Here is an 8681-nt window from a genome sequence, read left to right as displayed (position 1 = left end):
CTAAGATCCTTGCTTTGCTCGTTAAGACAATTTATCCAAAAGCAAGAGGGGATTGTGCCATTAGTAACCGCCACCCCCCCCAAAAATAAGAACAACCCCCCTGTCAAAAATGAGTGAAAGATCACACAGTGTGGGTAATCAAATGTTTGATTGCAATATATCTGAATTTAGCAGCATACATTCTAATGCTGGCAAGTACTATTAGGGCTGGACAGCCATGAATGAGTTCTAAAAAAATGAAAACTTTATGGGTTGACTTGTACAAGGGTAGTCTATTACAATCTTTGCGGTGGTGCAGGGTCTCTGCATGGGTCTTTTGTTTGAGTACCTCAGTGTTGATCGAGGGGGGCAGGTGCAGCAGTGAGGATATACCTCTGTTTCTCTGTCCTTAGCTGATCCCGGTGCAGAACCACTCCTGCCCTGTTACAGCCATGGGCTGCAACTCTGTGATGCAGCAGGCTCAGCAGGAGACAGTGGCAGCAGCAGTGCACAGGTTTCTCTTTCAGTGCCTGCTCCCAGCCAGAAGGGTACAACTGCGAGGGATGGGGGAGTGGGGAAAGGCAGGCATAGATCATGCATTTGGAGGAGGAACCTGTATGCTGCTGCATGGCACCCCAAAGATGATGCAGGAATGGGGGGGTGGGGAATCCCAGAGTTACTCCTGATCAGAGCTGCAAAGAGCAGCTAGGCAGAAACAGTGGTGCATAATTTTCTCTTTCTAGTGCCTGCTCCTGGCCAGCAGGAGATGTTGGAAGGGAGGGAGAGCAGGCAGGGAGCAGGGGCTGGAAAGAGAAAACTGAATGCCACTGCTGCTGTCCCTAGTGGAGCCTGGCTCCCCATGGCTCCTGGCCAGAGCAGGGCAGGACTGGCTCTGGCCATCCCTTCTTCATAGTCAGCCAGGATTAGTGGCAATGCTTTCATAAGGAAGTAGAGGGCTGGTTTTCCCCACCCCCCATCTCCTTGTGTACCTGCTTCCTCCCTGTACTCCCAGTGTTGTGACTAGTCATATGTTGACCCCATCACCCCATGGCTTGAAGCATGCTGTACTCCCATTTAAGAAATCCTGGATCTGCCCATGATTCTTTACTTTTAGAAAGCTTTTGAAATTCTAAGGTATATGTTATCTATGCATTGGCTACTATCCTAACTTTTGGGAGGCCAGCTGGGAAAAGAGTCTGTGGTTTCTGGATGGGAATAAGGCATAACTAGGCTGTGAATTTTCCTGTGTCATTTCTGTATTGCCTAGGGACTTCTTCCATCATTCCTGTGATAATATGCCCTCTAGCTGCCTGCTTCCAACATTCTGGCATGGGAACCAGCAGGATGTAAAGCAGTGTTAAAAGTCCAGACTGCATGGAAGAGGAGCTATAAGGGAAAGCAGGCAATGTTAGGTATTTTAATTTTCTTTGGGAGTTTTGGAGAAGTTGGCAAGGTGTGTAATATTTGAGAGAGAGAGAGAGAGAGTTAATGAGGCTGAAGTAATGAAAAAGGAAATGACAGCCAATCCTCAGGCTTTTGAGGTTGTCAGACCTTATAGGGTGTTAACACATTTTCTTATAGAGTTCATTTACTTCACTCTAATAAAAGTAGAATGGGCATGTGATAAATACTCTTATATCACCATAAAACACTCCAATCTAGAGTAAAGTTGCCCCATAAAGTGAGCAGTAACTATAAACCAGTGTAAGCTACACAAGTACAATTTGTGTAATTCTGGTCTTACACCCACTCCCATAGCTGATTTTTCATCCAGGGATAACCCATTACCCAATGCAAACTGGCTCTTGCCAAGTAGTGACCAGGCACTGCAATAGTACCTAGTGAGGGCAGCCAGCTTGAGACAGGCAGTTGTGTTTCAGCTCCTTATAGAGAAAAATCTGGGCTAAATTACTCTGTAATTATGTCACACAATCTGTTTCCTAAGAAATGCTAAAATATGCCTTAATATACCAGTGTCTTCTATAAAGGGCCTGATAAACAGATCATCTAGGGTTAGTTCTCCCCTTGGATACATGCATAGTACATGTACATCCTACAAGGTTCTGGTGGAAATACTCATCGGTCTTTTTATCTTGAATCTAAGTTTTGAATGATGAATCCATGGATGGATCTAGGATTTTAAAAAGGGGGGTGAAGATGATGCAGTGCATCATCACAGAACACAGCACACTTTTCTCCAGCTAAAAAGAAACTAGAAGCTTTACTAATAAATGATGGCCCTGGAACTGAATTATTCAATTTAAGATGGAACTAGGGCTGACAAGATTAAAAAAAAAATTGCAATTAATTGCTAGATTAAAAAGGTTTCTATTAACTGCAATTTTGATTGCACAGTTAAACAATAATAGAATACCAATTTATTATAAATATTTTGATGTTTCTCTTATTTTCAAATACATTGATTTTAATTACAAGACAGAATTCAAACTGTACAGTACTCACTTTATATTATTAATAGAGGTGCAGTATTGGATTGGCACTGATTATAAGTAAAATTGACAATATCAGCAATCAGCTTTTTTTGGGTAGATGTGGCTGATTTTCTTTTTTCAATGCCCCATGTATGCGTGCAGCTGCAGCACAGCATGCAGGCAGCCAGGCACCCCAAAATTTGCCATAGGCCTGTTCCCAGCACCTACGCTGCCCACCCTCAGTGCAGCCTGGCCCCAGGCTGCAGCAGCAGCTTGTCCTCACCCCGCATGCAGAGCTGCAGGCACATGTCCTCTGTGCTGCCGCCCCCCCATTTCCCCCAAATGAGCCACTCACGGCTCCATCCCATGCCTTGCCCTGCCCAGTTGTGTAGCACTTCCCCCTGCCCCAACCCCACTCCCTCCCTCACTGTGTGAGCCTTAATCTGCCCCCCATGCCCCTTCTCTCACACCCTTACCCTTTCCCTCCAACAGACTTACCACCTGGATGCTGATCTTCATGCTGCTGGGATGTATATTGGCAATTGGATTGGTATTGGCTGATATGGTGTGCTTAAAAATCAGCCATTGGTATTGGCCCAAAAAATCTCTATTAGTGCACCCCTAATTATTATTTTTTACTATAAATAATCACACTGTAAAAACAGTAAACAAAAAAAAAAAAGTATTTTTCAATGCACCTCACTGCATTTCAGCCAATCACTTAGACAAAAAAGTTTGTTTTCATTCTCAGGAAATGATGCTGAACACTTATTTACAATGTCACCTGAAAGTAAAAACAGTCGTTCACATGGCACGATTGTAGCCAGTGTTGCAAGGTATTTGCATGCCAGATGTGCTAAACTTTTGTAAGCCCCTTCATGCTTCAAACACCAATCCAGAGGACATGACTCCATGGTGGTGATGGGTTCTGCTTAATAACAATCCAAAGCAGTGCAAACCAACACATCTTCATTTTCATAATCTGAGTCAGATGCCACCAACAGAAGGCTGATTTTTTTCTTTTGTGGTGTGTTTGGGTTCTGTAGTTTCCACATCAGAGTGCTGATCTTTTAAGACTTCTGGCAGCATGTTCCATACCTCATCCCTCTCAGATTTTGAAAGGCACTTCAGATTCTTAAACCTTGAGTTGAGTGCTGTAACTGTTTTTAGAAATCTCATATTGGTACCCTCTTTGTGTTTTGTTAATCTGCAGTGAAAGTGTTCTTAAATGAAGCAACATATGCTGGGTTGTCATCCAAAAGTGCCATAACACAAAATAACACAAAATACATGGCAGAGTGTGGGTAAAATCAAGGAGCAGGAGATATACATTTCTTCTCCAAGGAATTCAGTCACAAACCTGCAGGGCTCAAGTATAGTTTCTAGTTTTTGTAGTTTTTCAAAATCACTACCCATCAACACTGATCGATTGTGCTTTTGAAGAGCTAACATGGTGATAGCAGCTTTTTTCTAAGCAGGCACTGAACCATACCCAATATACAGTTCCATCTGGTCCTTGTGTCTGTCCATTTGCAGCTTGTTGTGTTTCTAGCTATGCACTGTTAGCTGGACTGTGTTTAAAATGGCCCACAATTTTTCTACATTTTGTCAGTATGTTTTCAAAACTACCATCACTGAGTGCTACTGTGATGGATTGCTGCAGACTGAGCAATGCATGTCATGTGTTCAAAAGGCAAATGACTGGCAGCTGTTCTCATATTATGTGCACTGTCAGTACTAATTGGTGTTATGTTTTCTTAAATAAATATTCCATTCTTTTGTAACATCCAAGAAACACTCTGAACCCGTTTCAGCATAATGTCGTTAAAGCAAACGACTGCAGAGTCCATGCAGCATCACTCAAGTGTGCTGTGACTCCAAGATACCTGTGTTTGCTCGAGGATGTCTGGTGATCACTGGGAAAAGCAACAGCTTTTGCATTTTTTCAAAAGCTCCAACTTAGTAGTTATCTCATTGTGATAGGTCATGTATACATGATGCAGTGGTTCCTCAGGATGGCAAGGCATATGAATGATTGGAATATGCAATTTGAATAACCTCTCTTAGCCCTCTGTCATTTACAACGTTGAGTGGTCTGCAGTCCATAGCTATTCATTTCGCAATAGCATTGGCTAAGCTGTTGTACTTCATTTGATCCATGAGCTTGTAGTGTTTCTTAAACCCAGTAAACATATTCTGTCATGGCTTATGGGATTCATTTGCTGTTGATGAGTTATCTGTATCAAGAGAAATGATGGCAAAAGCATGCTTCGTGTGTAGGTGGTACTGCAGACTTGAGGTGCTTCGATGATATTGTAACTCAGTTATCTGTAGCTATTGCAAGGCTGTCTTTTTATCCAGAGAACCACCTACAATTTAAAAAAAAAAAATAAACTTCCCAAACTTTTGCTGCTTTGCTCCATTTCTGCCTAGTGATTAAGTACAATAAGTGAAGAGGGTCAAAACAGATGTGCGTGATTTATGCTCATTAAAAAAATTAATGTGTTAATTTGTTTGGCATTAATCATATACATCAACTGCAGTTAACTAACAGCCCTAGACAGACCCAGAAAACCAAACCAGAACAATACTTTTTTGGAATGTGTATTACGTTCCGGACACAGGTTACACTTAAGACATGATTAACTGGTTAATCATAACTTAAATAGTGACCTGGCCAAATGTTCATTTATTTAATAAAACCAAGATTAAGTGATAAAGTTATAATACATATTTGTATAATAACTTTGTCTTTGGTTCCTCTCTCACCTTTAACTGAACATGCATGCTCTGGAGGCCAGACACACTGATCAGTTGACTGGGGCTCCCAGCTCGGGGAGTACAACTGTCAGTGAGCAGAGCTCCCAGCCATGTGGGACACCATGTAATCCTGTGGCTGAAATCTCCCAGCCATGGGGGCACCCTGAGCTCCCATGACTGGAAGCTTCAATCACTGTTGGGGCTGCCAGCCATGAGACCAAAGACTTCTGGTGCAGGGGGAGTCCAGGCTCCTCCTGCACTGGCAATATGTTGTGATGAGATCTGATGGTAGATCCTAGCACATCTTTTTAAAAACCAGCGGTGGCTTTAGATTGCTGTCATATATTATGTATTATTATATATACTATTCATAAAGAAAACTACAACAAACTAGGCAAAAATAATCAAAGGATGTTGTTCATTAGCCATGTAGTCATTAGAATTAAATGTACATCTCTTTCCCATTCATAGAACGAAATCTAGGCTTCTCAAGCATTTTGACAGTGAAGCCAATGCTTCACCCATAAAATGAAGAGTTTAGAAGGGATCAGGTAGAACATGATGAGCCATGGAGTCAATTCTCTCCCTGACTGCTGGCTGAGCAGAAATGCTGCTGCAACTGCTTGGCAGTTGGTTTAAAAATTTGGTGGACTAGGAATCAAAGGGGGTGAAATGAACCACTGCACCCTCCCTCCTGCCTGCCCTGGATCTGTCCCTGGATGGATCTTGAAGAACCATGATAGACTTGTGCAGAAAGTACAGCTATTTCACCTGGGAATGTAAAGTCTCCAGGAAGAAATGCTTGGTCCAGCAGGAACTTCTTGGCAGCAAGACTCTTGGAAAGACAGTAGTGAGACTGTTACCTCTGTACTGTATGCAATTCCTCTCCGTAATAAAAAAGTAGTTGCACACAAGCTTCATCAAGTTACTTCAACTGTTGCATCAGAACTTTTAGACAAGAAACCAATAGCACCATTTTGTTTTGTTAATAAACCCTGCAACATTCAAACATCCTATACAGCCTAAAATAGTTTCCCTTATTGTCCAGCATAATATAGTTAGTGATGCTTAGTTTTATCTCTGTTATACAAAAGAGTGAATGAGCTTTATAGTTTGGATAAATGACAGAACAAGCCAGAAGGAACGAGGGCAATCAAAGCTGATTTCTCTTGTTGGTAATTCAAAGGAAAGAGCCTTTTTTCATTGGCTGAGAAGCTACCCCTGGCTGAAACAGGCTATGGAAGTGGCTATATGACCACAATTACACAAGTTGTACTTTTGTAGCTTAAACTAGTTTATAGTTACTTCTCACTTTGAGGGGCAACTTTACTTTGAATTAGAGTGTTTTATACTGATGTAAGGCTGTTTGTCACATGGAGATGAAGTTCCTATTGGTGAAAGGTGCAGAAGATAATTTCTAGCTTTCTAAGAACTTCTTATGTCTTTCCAAATTTAAAGTTTTGTTGGGTTCCAAAAGCTTGACATGATCTGTAAGAACAAATTGAAATGAAAATTTGAGCAAAATGAGAGATCAGTGAGTCACTGGGTAGTGATGTTCACAGAACTATGAATGTGCCAGTTCTGTTATTTCCTCCTCCTACTAACATACCCTGAAAGTTCTCAGCATATGGGATTTTACTGTGATGGATTACAGATATAACATACCTTTTCACTGTGGCTCTAAGGCCCCCACTACACATTTCGGGTATCATGCGATTAACCAGTTAATTGTGCAATTACCTTGAGACCACGTGCAAAGTATTTATCATGCCATAAAAGCTCCAATCAGCTATAAAGTTAAACCTTAAAAATGTGTACAGACTCTATAGCTGGTTGCTTTCGAGCTTCAACTTGCACATGTAGCAAAGTCTCTCCTGTGGCTGGGAGCTCTGTCAGCTGGGCTGTACCATGCCCAACTGCATTTGTGCACCATGTGCCACCAGGTCTGGGATCCCCTCAACTAAGGCTGGATCCCAGCAGTGCACTTCCCAGTGCTAGAACACAGATGGGTCTCAGCAGCAGTGAAGCACTGCTGTGATCTCCCAGCCCTGGGGGTACACGGAGACCCTGGGGCTAGAAGATCATACCTGCCATGGTCTTGCAGCCTCAGGCACTCTCTGCACTGCCAGGACTGGAAAACTGTGGCTACTGGGAGTTTCTCAACTGAAGAGGCTCCCAGCTGCAGGAACTTGCTTCTTGCCAGTGCAGAGGGAGGCCAGGACCAGGCTCCCTCTGCATGGGCAATAAGGTGTGAGTGGATCATGCCTGAACATGTAGTGAGGGCCCAAAAGGTGAGCTGTGGGGGGAAAAAAATGTTTTTCATTATTTTTAGTATGTGTGTTTGTGTGTGTATGTGTGTATATGTATGTGTGTGTGCGTACACACACACACACACACACACACACAATATTTATTAAACCAGGAGCTGAAGTCTGATTGAAAGTTAATTTTGAAAATGGGATTATTAGCTAAGTGAATTAGAGATTATAGAAAGAGCTAATTGGAGTGTGTTTGTGCGTGAATGTTGAAATTTTCCAAAATTCCTCCATAATTAATTCAGCCAAACAGCTCATCTCAGTAAGATTTAAGGTCATGAAAGGGGGATCTAAGGCTATGAAAGGGGGATGTAGCTCAGTGGTAGAGCGCATGCTTTGCATGTATGAGGTCCTGGGTTCAATCCCCAGCATCTCCACTTTTTTCTCTCCTAGGTTGGCAGTACCACCTCTGGTGGGCTTTAAACTAGGCTCGTCGGGGGAAGGGGAAGATGAGGGCGGAGGAAACATCAGACTGCCAGACCAAACAGCACCCACAACTACAGCACAGCCCGGACCGATGAGTGAAGCAAATAAACAGGTAAGAGAGAGGGGCCAGGGTAACGCTGGGACTAGGGGGTCAGTACACACACCCACAGGAGGCCTCAAATGCCTCTACACAAACGCTCGTAGTATGGGCAACAAGCAGGAGGAACTCACCCTCCTGCTGGCTGACACCAGCCCGGACATAGTGGGGATTACGGAAACGTGGTGGGACGCAACGCATGATTGGGCGGTGAATGTCAAGGGCTATAGGCTGTACAGGAGGGACAGGATAGGAAAGAGAGGTGGGGGCGTGGCGCTCTATATTAAGGAGGAATGCACATCCTCTTTAATTAGCAAGGAGTCAGGGGAGGAGCACTCTGAAGTGCTTTGGGTTAGAGTACAAGGCAGTCGAGGGGAAAGGGACTTAACGGTGGGAGTCTACTACAGACCTCCCAACCAGGGAGAAGAGCTTGACCAGGAATTCTTGGGTCAGCTCACAGAGGTAGTGAAGGCTAAGGATGTGGTAGTCATGGGGGACCCGAATTTCCCGGACATCTGCTGGGAAGAACAGTCAGCCAGGTCTGAACGCTCACGTAGGTTCTTGGCCAGAGTGCAGGACCTCCATCTAACCCAGGAGGTGCACAGCCACACCAGGGGAGACGCCTTGTTGGACCTAGTGCTGGCCACGGGTGATGACCTGGTGAGGAGGCTG

General features: G+C 43.6%; 1 non-coding gene and 1 pseudogene across 1 annotated transcript; one reads left to right on the top strand and one right to left on the bottom strand.

The window, feature by feature from the left end:
* Positions 1-3100: 3100 nt before the first annotated feature.
* LOC149872978 (E3 SUMO-protein ligase ZBED1-like) lies at positions 3101-4834 on the bottom strand (annotated as a pseudogene).
* Positions 4835-7791: 2957 nt separating this feature from the next.
* TRNAA-UGC (transfer RNA alanine (anticodon UGC)) lies at positions 7792-7863 on the top strand. Its single transcript has one exon. It is a non-coding gene; the product is annotated as a tRNA-Ala (tRNA).
* The last annotated feature ends 818 nt before the right edge of the window (positions 7864-8681 follow it).

The sequence above is a fragment of the Crocodylus siamensis genome, chromosome 1 (assembly GCF_052110815.1).
Source record: "Crocodylus siamensis isolate JL-2025a chromosome 1, ASM5211081v1, whole genome shotgun sequence".
NCBI classification, from domain to species: domain Eukaryota; kingdom Metazoa; phylum Chordata; order Crocodylia; family Crocodylidae; genus Crocodylus; species Crocodylus siamensis.
The sequence above is the reverse complement of the archived record's forward strand: the minus strand, read 5'-3'. Positions and strand labels throughout refer to the sequence as shown.